The sequence below is a fragment of the Taudactylus pleione genome, unplaced genomic scaffold (assembly GCF_031769625.1).
Source record: "Taudactylus pleione unplaced genomic scaffold, aTauple2 ptg000121l, whole genome shotgun sequence".
Lineage (NCBI taxonomy): Eukaryota > Metazoa > Chordata > Amphibia > Anura > Myobatrachidae > Taudactylus > Taudactylus pleione.
In genome coordinates, this window is record NW_028284523.1 from 14,604,328 (window position 1) to 14,618,261 (window position 13,934).

At 49.9% G+C, this 13,934-nt stretch overlaps 1 protein-coding gene across 2 annotated transcripts in view; it reads left to right on the plus strand.

Moving 5' to 3' along the window:
- The window catches only part of CCSER2 (coiled-coil serine rich protein 2), a 172,117-nt gene that overhangs the window by 1,762 nt on the left and 156,421 nt on the right, over positions 1 to 13,934 (plus strand). The gene's annotated exons all lie outside the window — the stretch shown is intronic.

The window sequence follows — 13,934 nt, forward strand, 5'->3', positions numbered from 1 at the left end:
AGCATGGATATCACTAAAGGACTGTTAGTGTGCCTTGAGGACCGTGGTTGGGAATCACTGTTCTAGAAGATAATGGCTAGAATCTGATTGGTTGCTATTGGCAACATCACTTTTAAAACTCACTTCTAAAAACTCTCCACTTTAGTAAATATACCTCCTATACTTTAGTTGAGTTTAATGCGTTGTTTGAGTGGTAAGGAATATTTAACTCTTTGTCATTACGCTAATAGATATTGAGTGATTCATTTGTAATAACAGGGAAATATGTTGCATAATGTAAAAGCAATAAAATGGTAATTCTTACTTAGGACCATGTAATTGTACACTGTATAACAGTATCTGTTATTTGGATCGCAAAAAAAGTTATTTGTGTCGTAGTCAGAACCATTTTAATAAAAATAAACAAACAAAAAAAAAAACGAAAGGAGCATTTGCTCTTGGTCTGCCAGATTTCCTGGTAATGAAGCATAGGTAAGAGAGAAGTTAAAGGACGTGGCCGTCTCTGAATCCAACTTATTAATGATGTATATATGATGCAACTGAATGGGCATTCTTATGCTGGGTACACACTACATAATGTGTGTACCCAGTGATGGCATGATACATCGCGCCGTCCATACACATTGCAGAAATGTGTACTTCCATGCTGCATTTAGCAGAATGGCGTCGTTCCTCTCATCGTCCCATCTTATGTGTTGTATAGCAGATGGGGCGATGTGATGAACGGCATACGCAATTGGGCATACACATGCGATCTGCGTGATATATCGTTCCGATCCACATCGGAACAATATATCTTGCAATGGATCGCATAGTGCGTACCAAGCTATAAGCTGGGTACACATGGTATGTAGCCAGCGATGCGATCAAGGATCCGACGGCCGACATATCGGGAGGTTCCCAACACCCACAACTATCCGGTGCCCGATATGCCGCTCCCCCCTCCGCCCCCTGCATTGAACAGCATGGGATCGTTCATCGCTTCTCCAGATATGGAGAAAGATCTGGAGGAGTGCCGGACGACCCCACGGGAGCGCACAGCAGACAATATCATGCCCCCACACAGATCGATTTAGCTGCTATATAGTTCAAATCTGTCGGATCTACCGCTATATCACTCTGTGTGTGGGGGCCTTTAGACTGAGTACTAGCTATGAAGAAGACCTGTTTTTCCGAATAGGATAATGTACAGTCTACTAGAGGTATGTAGGTTGATATAGAGGTAGTATCCTTACAATCAGTTTGCATCAATAATCCCTAAAAAATAAATGAACTCTGTTAATGCAAATTTAGCCATAAAAACGTAGTCGTAGCAAAAAGTAGGCAATTATTCTAGCTCAAGGCTCGACAGATCTCGTTCTAGACCTTACATTAGCTCAAGCTGTCTTCTGTAAAACTAGTTTACATTAGAATCATCCTTTGAATAACAATTATTTAATATTGTCATTCCAAACATAATAGAAAAATACATACAAAGCCTTGAATGTACGGCGCTGCACTAGTGTGTGTGTGTGTGTGTGTATATATGTGTGTGTGATATATATATTATAATATTTTATACACAGATGTGTCCTCATACATCTAGCTTCCTTAAGCGCTAAACAGTCCTTCATGCCATGCGGTGGCGTGACTCTGTTGCCCTGAGCGTATTTTCGTGCAAATTTTTACCTACAATGCATCTTATTCGCACAACAATGCGAATAGTTGGCACAAGCAGCTTCTGATTAAAATGATTTGCAGCATGCCTATATTCTGTGAGCGACTGCGGGTGTATCTGTTTGCGGAATGCTACGTTACAGTGTCAGCGGCTGTAACATAGCATTTTGTATGCAGATACAACTGTAGATGCACAGAGAACATAGGCATGCTGCATATCATTTTAATCAGCAGAAACTGCTTGTGCTAAATACGATGCTTTTGAAGGTAAACAGTTTGCACGAAAACACGCTGGATGCTACCGACTCACACAGAGCTCTCGCATTATGTGTAGCGCTCAGAGTATAGATGTACGTCTGTATATACTATAGTGATTCCCTGTGCGACGCATGGGACATTTACATACATTCAAGTACGTGAACTGTCTCTATACCAAAACTTATTTTATATCTTTTCTGGCGTCCAAGTCTTAAATACTTAGTTGATAGAAAATATACACCAGAGGAAAAAAATCACTAGAGCAAACTGTTTTTCGTATATACAGTGTTCTCCCCAGAATTTTTTTCCAGCCTGGTGGGGGGCCTTTGCAATTATATGAGCCGGGAAAAGGGGTATCTCCCTTACCAATCCAGCCCGACAGGTCTCAGGCTGCTCCCCCACTGGCTCTCAGTCAAAATTGCCCATTCTGCAGTGCCCCCTGTATTTGTGCCCTTTATACAGTGCCCCCTGTAGTTTAGCTTTGCCCTTTTGCACTGCCACCAGGCTGAAGTAGTGCCCCCAGACTGGTCCCTTATGTAGTGCCCCCAGGCTTAAATAGTGCCCCCAGACTGGCCCCTTATGCAGTACCCCCAGGCTTAAATAGTGTGCCTTATGCAGTGCCCCCAGACTGGCCACTTATGCAGTGTCCCCAGTAGCAGCCCCCCTATGCAGTGTCCCCAGTAGCAGCCCCCTTTATACAGTGCCCCCAGTAGCAGCCCCCTTTATACAGTGCCCCCAGTAGCAGCCCCCTTTATACAGTGCCCCCAGTAGCAGCCCCCTTTATGCAGTAACGCAAACTCACAAAAGAAAAAAAAAATAGACAACTTACCAGATCCCCGCTCCAGCCAACGACCGCTGCTCCCGGCCCGCTCTGCACTATGGGAGAGACGTCATGACTTCTCTCCTATCAACCGCTGCGGGGGGGAGCCGGAATGGGAGCTCATGAGTGAGCTCCAGCCGGCTCCCTCTGTGGTCGCAGCAGCCAATCAGAGTCTGTATGACTCTCTGGCTGGCTGCGCTGCTATGACAAACACACAGCTGCCGCTGGCGGCTGTGTGTTTGTTTCTGTGTAGGGCAGACCGCTACTCACTGCGGTCTGCCCTACACTTGTGGGGCCTTGTGGACACTAGCGGCGGGTGCGGGCCCCTGTGCAATGCACCGGCTGCACCGCCGCTAGTTCTCAGTGCAGCTCAACTGCCGGGCAGTGGGGGATTTTTGCCGGGGGGACCGCCCGACAAATAAAGCCTGGGGAGAAGTGTGTGTGTGTGTGTGTGTATTAGTATTACAGCTCCCTAGAAATGTTTATGCACTCTACTTTTGGCATGTGTTTGGCATTTTACATTTTTATTTATTTTGTGTGATAAATTAATAACTTTCTACCTTCACTTATGTGTCAGTCTCACTAGCTAGATTGGTGCTCATCTTATTCTACTGTTGGCACAGATTTACAGGTTATCGGTTTTGAAGTTTGGGTACACAGATAGATGACGTAAGAGCGGCTGATTGGTAAGCTATACATACTTACCAATCACTCGCTCGTTATGTGTGGGCTGACTTCACAGCTGCCTGCCCAGTTGAGATGTCCGTGTTGGTGGTCCCTGCAGCAACTCTATGGGCGGTACGTGGGTTGTGTATACATATGTGGATATGCACGATATATCTTTCAGATAAATCGGATCACCTGTCGATAAACTCGCGATATATCACTCATTGATAGAGCGTGTGCATCGACAGGTGTGTACGCCCGATATGTCTGTGAACGACATTGTTTATAGACATATCAGGTTGGTGCTGCAGCACAGCTGACGCATTAATGTTTGACATGCTTGTTTAAAGTGTTTTTATGCATGTGGTGTAGGTGGCTTTAAACAGTGAATTGTACAAGCTTATTGATTGGTGGAGTCTATAATTGTTAACTGTAGTAATGCTTAAACTGGTTGAACCTGTCAACAGGTTGCATATCTATTTTATGCTGCCTTAGGTCACTATGAAAAAGGATGCTTTCATCCTAACTCAAGCTTCTGTGTTACTTTCACACTGACTACAAACCCATGAGTGTCTGCCCCTACACTATAGAGTGTAAACAAGGATCCTCCAACCAGAGCCGTAGCTAGCGCTCTGAGCGCCCTGTGCCAGCCCCGCCCCTTTTGCGTGTTATGTCATGACATCGCGCACAAGGGGACGGGGCCGCCGGCAATTGAAGCTCAAGCAGTGCCCGGAGCATATTCAAGATGCGCCGGGCAGCTGTAATTATGGCAGGGTGCTTGCCTGTAGCGTCCGCGGGACGCTACAGGCAGCACTGCTGCAGTGATGCTGGCTGCAGGGCGCCGTTACAGGCACCCTGCAGTCAGAAGCAGGGGCCGTGGGATGTCGTTGGTGCCGCCAACAGAGCCCTGCGCTCTGTGCGGCTGCACTGGCCGCACTCCCCTAGCTATGGCCCTGCCTCCAACCTCATATGGTCTCCCTTTTCTCAACCTTACCATCTTCTCCCCCACTTCCAAACAGCAGCAATGATCTTTATGGTTCAACTGGCACTGCCATTGTGAGTTTGAGGACTGTTTGTGAGTAATACTTATATGGCCTGATTCCTGCTATGCTCTTCATTGTTTATTTTGTATGTCTTTTGAATTTTTTATGTTATGTCTATTATGTATTTGTAAATTCACTTTGTAAGGCATTCAAATTACTTTTAGAGCCATAAAAATAATTTATGATATTACACATTATTACATTTCTGTCTTCACCTCTTTCGGGCTCCAATATTCTGTATTTTGCACATCTTAAAATAGATACAAGTTGAGTCTCCCATATCCAAAATGCTTGGGACCAGGGGTATTTTGGATAACGGAATATTCCGTATTTCTACTTCAGGGTCCATAGGGTATCCACAGGATACCTTGGGGTATAGGTGTGACATCAGTCATCGGGCACCATAGAGTTAAGCTTTCAGCCTCCCAGGATGCACTAGGGTCCCCCTCCTATACCCCGCCCCCGAGCCAAGGCACCTCAGTTTCGTTTGGTGCCCGGCCGGAGTCGGGTGCACCTGTTGGAGTGGGGGCTAGAAGAGCCCCTGAAGCTTTTCTTCATGCAGCTGTGGCTGCACATCTGGTTGTACAGCATGGACAGTCAGTCCTGACATCCATGCTGTCTTCCCTACACCCCCGCCGGTACCAGAACGCCGGTACCGATCCGGGGATGCTGGTGAGCATCTGGGGTCACAGCTTTTTGTGACCCCAGATATTCCGGACCATGACCGGATTCAAGGGGGACAGCAAGGTAAGCAGCGGGGTCCCGCGGTGGGTCCCCGCTGTTACATGGTCCAGAGTTCCGAGGCAGGGGGCTCCCTGGGGACTGGCTGCAGCGTGGAGCCAGGTAAGAACCTGCGCTTCCACTACCCCCCTGGGACAGCGGACCGCAGCAGAGCATTAGCTCTGCGGCGTCCCGGGGGTTAAATGCATGCCAGGGGAGCGCGCCTTCCCTGTCTCACAGCCAGCACCTCCCCCGCTGCACACAGCCCTCTCTGCACACTGCCGACTGGTCCTGTAGCAGCGCTCCTCCCCCAGGCCAGCCTCCTCTCTGCTCCTCGGCGGCCATCTTTCCTGAACGCATGGTGAATGCTGCTGGAAGCACTGGACGGAAGCATCGTGGTCTGGGTCCCTCCGCATACCTCTCCTCCGCTGTGGTCAGGTCTGTGTATGCTGCGCTGTGTCCTACCAGGCCCTGTGTCTGCGTAGTTGAGTGATCAGCGCTGTTAGTGCAGGAATTGATTTTTCTTTGCATTGTATGTGATTGTGCTAGCGCTGCTGCCTGTAACTTTTCTTCTGACTGTCAGCTTTATTACTGTCCCTGTCCTTTCTGCTAAGCCCTTGTGGTGCGGTGTTGCAGGGTGGTCTCTCGCCTATCTAATATATAATTGGTGAGAGGGGTCACATACTTGGTGCCATCATGTCTGAAAGTGATTTTTCTCTCCGGCTACAGTGTACTACGTGTAAAGTACCGTTAGCGGAGGGGGCAGGTAGCGCGGAGGGCCTCTGCCGGCAGTGTTTGTCAATGACGCGGCCTATTACGGTTACAGCACCGGTACAGGAGCCGCCCTGGGCTTGTTTCGCTCAGGCGCTTACGACCTTAGTGGGCCAGTTAGCTCCGCAGCCCGCGTTTACGCAGATGGGTTTGTCCCAGCAGTCAGTGGTGTCGTCACCCATGCAGGGTTTCCCATGACAATTGGTGGTACCCCACAGTCTCCCTATTTCCCCGCTCCCGGTTTCTCAGGAGCCGGCGTGGGTTAACTCCCTGATGAGTTCTGTACAGCACTTGTCGGATGTGTTGCAAGGGGAGTCTGTGATGCGGCCACATAAACGGCCGGTGGCGTCTCTGTCGGCTCCTTATGAGGATGACGAAGGGACGTCTGATGATGGGGAGATTCTGGATCCTTACGATCAGGAACCTCTCCATACTAAGGACGCTGACGCTAAGTCCAAAGTATATATTCCTGGACTTATTCGGGCAGTCCGCACAGCCTTGGTGATTGAGGACGAAGTTCCCCCAGCGGCTAAATCCAAGTATGCCTTTTTTAAAGTCTTTCCTCTTTCGGGTCAGTTAGTGGACCATTTATAGGAGGCGTGGAAACAGCCTGGCAAACGTTACCAGCCGCAAAGGCGCCTGGCGGTGGCTTATCCGTTCGCGGATAATTATTTTGCAAAGTGGGAATCCCCTCCACAGGTGGATTCTCACGTGACCCGTCTTGTCCGTAGTGCCACATTGCCGATGCCATCCATGTCCTCCCTTAAGGATGCTACGGACCGCAAGGTGGAGATCTGCCTGAAGTCCGCTTATTCCCTTCCGGGGGGGGCAGCACGGCCGGCTATGGCCATTTGCTGGGTTGCCAGAGCGATGGAGCGCTGGGCGGATTCATTAGAGGCGTCTTTTGATTCTGACTGTCCGGCCGATCAGGCGGAGTTGATTGGTAATCTCCGTGATTTGGCCACTTATATCAACGAGGCGGCCTTAGACATTAGTACCCTGGTGTCTCGAATTTCTTTAGCAGCGGTGGCTGCTCGTCGCACCTTGTGGTTGCGATCCTGGAAGGCGGACGCTGATTCCAAAAAGAGTTTGGAGGCGTTGCCATTTACCGGAGAAGTTCTCTTCGGTCCGGATCTGGACAAGATTGTGGCCACGCTGGCAGCAGCCAAATCGGCATGTCTCCCGTCGGCCGCTGCTCCTTCTGGTTCTGGACCATCGTCCTTTCGGTCTTATAGGGCCCAGGGCAGGTCCAAACCACAGTCTATTCCTCGACAGGCTGGTCCTAAGAAATCGGCCAAGCCCCGGAAGCAGGCATGGAGTACCAGACGTCCGGCCCCTAAGCCAGATGACAAGCCTGCGGCCTGACGCTCCGGGCCTCCCTTTGGGGGATCCCAAAGTGGGAGGCCGCCTGCTGCAGTTCGCCCGGTGTTGGTCGGTTACCACGACAGACACTTGGGTTCTCGAGGTGGTCTCCCAAGGGTACGCCCTCTCTTTCCGGCACAGACCCCCGGCTCGATTCTTCACCACGGGTCTACCATCAGACCGGAACAAGGCCACGGAGCTGCGGAAGGTCTTGCACACTATGCTCCAGGCTGGAGTTATAGTGCCTGTTCCATTCTCCCAGAGGGGCCAGGGTTTCTATTCAAATCTTTTTTTGGTGCAGAAACCCAATGGGTCGTATCGTCCGATTCTAAACCTCAAAGCTCTCAACAAGACTTTGCGGGTGCCGAAGTTTCGGATGAAGACCCTACGGTCCATCATTCTGGCGCTGGAACCTGGGGACTACATGGTGTCATTGGACATACAGGACGCTTACCTGCATGTCCCTATTCTTTCGCGCCATCAACAGTTCCTCAGGTTTGCAATCCGCAGCGACCACTTCCAGTTTCGGGCGTTACCTTTTGGCCTGGCGACAGCACCACGTGTTTTAACCAAGGTGATGGCGGTCATGGCGGCTTCTCTGCGGCTGCAGGGAGTCCGTATGTTGCCGTACTTGGACGACCTTTTTATTAGTGGCAGGATCTCCCGAGCTCCTTCTACGCCACTTGGACCTGACCATTGCACTACTGCAACGGCACGGCTGGTTAATCAACTGGCAGAAGTCCACTCTAATCCTGTCTCGGCGGATTCTGCACCTCGGAGCCTTATTGGACTCAGGACAGCAAAGGATCTTCGTGACGGGGGGAAAAGATCTCTGCTTTACAGTCGAGGGTGCGCAGTTGTCTGCACAGCCGCCGGGTGTCTCTACACTCGGCGATGAGGTTACTGGGCTCCATGGTGTCGGTGTTCGACATGGTGCCCAGTTTCACTCCAGAACTCTGCAGCACCTGATGCTGTCCAAGTGGAACGGGCTGCCTCAGTCTCTGAAGTCCCAAACGATTGTGCTTACCCCGGAGGTTCGCCTGTCCCTTGCCTGGTGGTTACAGACGGCCCATCTCAGCAAGGGACGTCCGTTCTGGGTTCCAAATTGGGTCCTGTTGACAACGGACACCAGTCTTCGGGGCTGGGGAGCAGTTTCGGGTCCACACTTGTTCCAGGGCAGGTGGACGCCGACAGAAGCGGAGCTTCCAATCAATATCTTGGAACTCCGTGCGGTCTTCAATGCTCTCCGGCAGGCACATCGGGTTCTCCAGGGTCGTCCAGTACAGGTCCAGTCGGACAATGCTACCACCGTGGCCTACATAAACAGGCAAGGAGGAACCCGAAGTCGGGCGGCTCTCGTGGAGGTCTCTCGGATCCTGGTATGGGCGGAGCGCAATCTTCCGGCCATATCAGCGGTCTTCATCCCGGGAGTGCTAAATTGGGAGGCGGACTTTCTAAGTCGCCAGGATGTTCATCCGGGGGAATGGTCCCTGCACCCGGACGTTTTTCAACTGCTGGTGGACAGATGGGGTCTTCCAGAGATCGACCTCATGGCGTCCCGGCACAACAACAAGTTGCCGGTGTACGGGTCTCGCACAAGAGACGAAGGGGCGTCTCTGGTGGATGCTCTGTCCGTCCGGTGGACGTTCCGGTTCGCATACCTGTTTCCTCCGATTTCCCTTCTTCCACGGGTAATCCGGAAATTCAAACAGGAAGGAGGGACGCTCCTGTTGATAGCTCCCGCGTGGCCCAGACGGCACTGGTTCTCAGACCTTCAAGGTCTGTCCGTGGACAGTCCTCTGCGGTTGCCGCTACGACCGGACCTTCTGTCACAGGGTCCCTGTCTTCACCCGGACCTGACTCGGCTGTCTTTGACGGCGTGGCTGTTGAGACAGCCATGCTGAGGTCCAGGGGGTTTTCCAGCTCTGTGGTGCGTACCATGCTACGAGCTCGGAAGCCGTCTTCCGCGAGGATATACCATCGCGTGTGGCATACATTCTTCCAGTGGTGTCGACCGAGAGGTTATGCACCGCGGGAATTTCGTCTGTCTCGGATACTCGCCTTCCTACAAGCGGGACTAGATCATGGGCTTCGCCTTGCTTCTTTGAAGGTACAGGTTTCGGCCCTGTCTGTCTGGTTTCACCGTAGGATTGCTACAATCCCGGATGTGCGCACCTTTATGCAAGGTGTTCTCCGCATTCAGCCGCCCTTTGTTCCACCTGTGGCGCCTTGGGATTTGGCTGTGGTCCTGAGGGCTCTCCAGGGACCGCCGTTTGAACCACTGGGCTCAGTGGATCTTAAATGGCTAACAGCTAAGACTGTTTTCCTTCTGGCCATAGCTTCGGCCAGACGTGTTTCTGATTTAGGGGCTCTCTTGTAGACCCCCTTTCTTGATTTTTCATGGGAACAGGGCAGTGCTCCGCACTCGACCTGAATTTCTTCCCAAAGTTGTCTCCCAGTTTCATGTTAACGAGGAAATAGTTGTTCCGGCCTTTAACTCACCTGGTCTTTCAGTGGGTGAGGCCACTTTGGATGTTGTGCGGGCCTTAAGGACTTATGTTGACCGCACTTCTTCCTTTAGGAAGTCGGACGCCTTGTTTGTCCTCTATGGCTTCCGTAAAAAGGGCTGGCCTGCTTCAAAGCAAACTTTGGCAGCCTGGATCCGTATGGCTATTTCTGAAGCTTATCTTCATGAAGGCCTGCCGGTTCCTCCTTCAGTGAAGGCTCATTCCACTAGGTCTGTGGGTCCTTCGTGGGCAGCTCGACGTGGTGCCTCTGCAGTCCAGATCTGCAAGGCTGCTACGTGGTCTTCTGTCCATACCTTCGTGAGGTATTACAGGTTTGACACCTTCGCCTTTCAGGATGCTTCCTTCGGGCGGCGGATTCTCCTTTCAGCACAGGAGCGTCCCCACCCTTAAAGGATACTGCTTTGGGACATCCCCAAGGTATCCTGTGGATACCCTATGGACCCTGAAGTAGAAAATATGAGATATGGTAAGAACTTACCTTTGTTATCTCTATTTCTACGAAGTCCATAGGGTTCCACAGGACTCCCGCCCTGTCGCACCTGTGCTGCAGATGGGCTTTGCTCTGGTCACCGTTTTTTCCGTCTCCCTCTGGTGAGAATGTGATTCTTGTGTGTGTCCAGATCTTTTTTCTCTCTCTTCCTTCTCCTCCTCCGGCCTACGGCTTGGTAACTAACTGAGGTGCCTTGGCTCGGGGGCGGGGTATAGGAGGGGGACCCTAGTGCATCCTGGGAGGCTGAAAGCTAAACTCTATGGTGCCCGATGACTGACGTCACACCTATACTCCAAGGTATCCTGTGGAACCCTATGGACTTCGTAGAAATAGAGATAACAAAGGTAAGTTCTTACCATATCTCATATTTTTGGAATAATTGCATATCATAATGAAATATCTTCTGAATGGGACCCCAATATAAACACAGAATGCATTTATGTGTTATAATACACCTTATACACATAGCCTGCAGCTCATTTTACACAATATTTTCAATAATTTTGTGGCTCAAGCAAAGTTTGTGTACATACATGAAATACATTTATGTTTCATTTACACCCTATACACACAGCCTGAAGGTAATTTTATACCATATTTTTAATAATTTGTGCATTAGACAAAGTTTGTGTACATTGAACCATCAAAAATCAAAGGTTTCATTATCTCAGCCATGCCAAAATTATTCCGTATTTCAGAATATTCCGTATTTCGGAATATTTGGATATGGGAGACTCAACCTGTACTAGACTAATGTTTAGCTCCTTTTGTCAAGTCAGTGCTGGCTGGTTACCTGATGATGCCTTATGTACCATGTGAGGATGCTTGGTGTCTCCGAGTTTGGAATAACTTATGGGAACAACTGGTAATATAAAAGCTTACCTTTTTATGTCTTAAACATTTGATGTGTCTATAGTTGGAAAACACAGTTAGCAAAGGCCATGGTGTTCACTGCACAGGGAGCTACTGCTGAACTCTATCCCAGTGATCGTGGTGAGCAAAAAAAAATGTGGATCCCAGGGACTCCTCACTTTGAAAAATTGGGGTCCTTCTTCACAGTTTCTGGGTCCCATCACAATTATGCCTCACTGCCTGTAGAGTGCACAAACACTCTATAGCGCATACTTTGCAATCACTGTATTAGAATGAAATGGTGGATGCAGCAGCATAATTATTCATCACCAAAGCCACTGTTCAATTACATATCTGGATATTTTATAGTAGTTAAAAAAAATCAGTTAGCAGCTTACATACTTTTTACTAAAAGCAAATGTGCAGAGAAATGGTCTACAGTATCTATAATAAGAAGGAAATATGATAAATACAAATAGGGTATACTTCTCTTTAATTAAACAACAAAACTGCAATAGGTAATAAAGGAAGGGAGAGATGTCTTAAGCAGGGTAACACTGGAGCGATGGTGGTCCGATATGCCCTTTTCGTAGCAGCATTTCACCTACACCGTTTAGTGTGTACACATGATTGCGCGCTCCCTCAGTTGCTAGGGACTATCACCAGGTTTGATGTGCTGCACATCAAACCTAGCGATATCGCTATCGGCCATTGCATTGTTAATGAATGACGTAACAGTGATTGTTCCGTCGTTCATTAAAGTCCAGTGTGGACGCACAATCATTGTTCATGGGCATTTGTTTCAATGTCAGAATGAATGCCCATCGCTCCAGTACGTGCCCAGCCTAATTGTGAAAAAGTGCCCCATGCAGTCAGCAGGGCTTGTTTTGCTATATCCACAACTGTTAACCACTGTGCATTACATGCTTTACCATAAACATGAAGGGGAATAAATATAAAAAGTTGTCGGCTCTAAAGAGCACAAGTAGCATACATACATTAGTTGGTGGCAGCCATTTTGTGGGCTGCACCAAAAGTCATGAGAATGCAGTCTAATCAATCCACTAAGAACAAAAAATGAATGAGTCGCAAAGTTCATATGAACACACCAGTGATGATGTTTACATTCCCAAAGTTGCTGCCTGGACTGTGGCCCTCATTCAGACCCCCTCGCAAGTGCTATGCGCTCACAAGCGGGTAGATGGTGAGGGCCTGCGCACGCGCAGCGCTCGCTGTGCGCGTGCGCAAGCCCAGGAGTGAGTGACAAATTCACCTGCTCCAGGGCTCGCTACAAATGGGGCGGCTGTCGATGTTGATCGACAGCTCGCCCCGTTTTGTAGGCGGGGTGGCCGGACAAACTGAGGCATTCCTGAAGGAACGCCTGCCGTTTGTAGGCGGCCCTACTGACATCACCAGTGATGTCAGTAGGGAGCTTCCTGCTCTGTTAGAGCAGGAAGCTACCTGGGGCTTGCAGTAGACGAGACTGTACCGCAAGGGTCTCGTCGCAAGCCCCGATGGTCGCGATGGTCTCGACCATCGCGACCATAACCTGGTCACTTGCTAAAGCTGTGGGTGGTCACCCACAGCTTAGCGAGCGGCCAGGAGGCCGGCTTTTAAAACAAAAGCGGCTGCCCTCATTCACAGCGAGCGCTCTCTTTTTGCAAGTGACTCTGAATGAGGGCCTGTGTGTATGCAGGTGACAGGAGTACTTTTGCATTGGACTTTCCATTGTGGTGGTGGTGTACAATTCTTCAGTAATTCAGCAGCAGAACACATTTTCCATATTGAGGATGAGAGATCAGGACGAATAGAAAGAGGCTTTATTTCCACACACTAATTTTTACTACCACCACATTAAACATACACTGCTATCAACCTTTCTAAATTCGCAATCCATTATCGACAATAGGTAAACCGCACACAGGATATTGTTCAGAGCAGCAGTGTCACACCCGGATTGAAGGCTGCCACCATATGCTATAACCAACCACCACCGCACCACACCAACCCCCACCCGCGGAGCTACCTGCTTAATACTAACAGTTACATGTCTATCCTCGGAGTCTAGGTCAGGGAGTGCAGCATCTTGCCTGGTTCACTTCCGAATACAGGAGGGTGCCGGGTGCCATCATCACGCTGAGGCCTGGGCGCCGGGCGCGGTCTTCACGCCGCGGGGGCCAGGTGCCGGGCGCAGTCTTTACGCGGGGGCCAGGTGCCTGGTGCAGTCTTCACGCCGGGTGCTGCATCAAGGAAAGGCACCAAAGTGCTGGGTCCACCTCCCGGGCCAGGGGAAACATCAATCACTTAATCAGGAGCCAGGGGATTGACCGCAGCGGAGCGCGTCCCCGGGGACCCTCCCATTTTGCGAAAGCGAGTCCCCGCTTCTCATTTACGGGTAAATTACGAGCTATAGCGCGTATTTGCGATCACTGCTATCCTAAAGAAACTGGAACCACTGTATCATCTGGATCAGTGTCCTAGCCACTAAGCAGGTATTCAATTAACCGCAGGGGTTTACCGCGCGACTAATTGCCTGCCAAAATCCCCAATAATATAGCCTTCTTCCCGCCCAAAGTATCAGGACTCGTGCGTGGAAACACACTCATTCCACTTAAACAATGTACCTCCTCCCCACCTGGTGGCTGTCCTCCCTCTTTTAAATCCTGTCCGATTCCCATAGTGTTAGGGCTTTTGATGGGGCTGAACCTAGAAAACGTTTTGCTGCAGTATTGAGTACCTTCTTAACATAATATGGCTGTTTATACCAA